General features: G+C 61.5%; 1 protein-coding gene across 2 annotated transcripts in view; it reads left to right on the plus strand.

The window, feature by feature from the left end:
* Window positions 1-299, plus strand: part of LOC122557047 (gamma-aminobutyric acid receptor subunit gamma-4-like) — a 236,879-nt gene that overhangs the window by 121,186 nt on the left and 115,394 nt on the right. The window lies entirely within an intron of this gene.

Here is a 299-nt window from a genome sequence, read left to right on the forward strand (position 1 = left end):
CTCACCCACTCCAACCTCTCACCCTCGGAACGCGCAGCCCTCCACTCCCTCCGTTGCAACCCCAACCTCACTATCAAGCCAGCAGACAAGGGAGTCGCGGTAGTAGTTTGGCGCACCGACCTCTACACCGCTGAGGCCAAACGCCAGCTCGCAGATACCTCCTCCTACTGCCCCCTTGACCATGACCCCACCCCCCACCACCAAACCATCATCTACCAGACCATCCATAACCTCATCACCTCAGGGGACCTCCCATCCACCGCCTCCAACCTCATAGTCCCACAACCCCGCACCGCCCG

This window comes from Chiloscyllium plagiosum, chromosome 15, assembly GCF_004010195.1.
Source record: "Chiloscyllium plagiosum isolate BGI_BamShark_2017 chromosome 15, ASM401019v2, whole genome shotgun sequence".
In the NCBI taxonomy this organism is placed as follows: Eukaryota; Metazoa; Chordata; class Chondrichthyes; order Orectolobiformes; family Hemiscylliidae; genus Chiloscyllium; species Chiloscyllium plagiosum.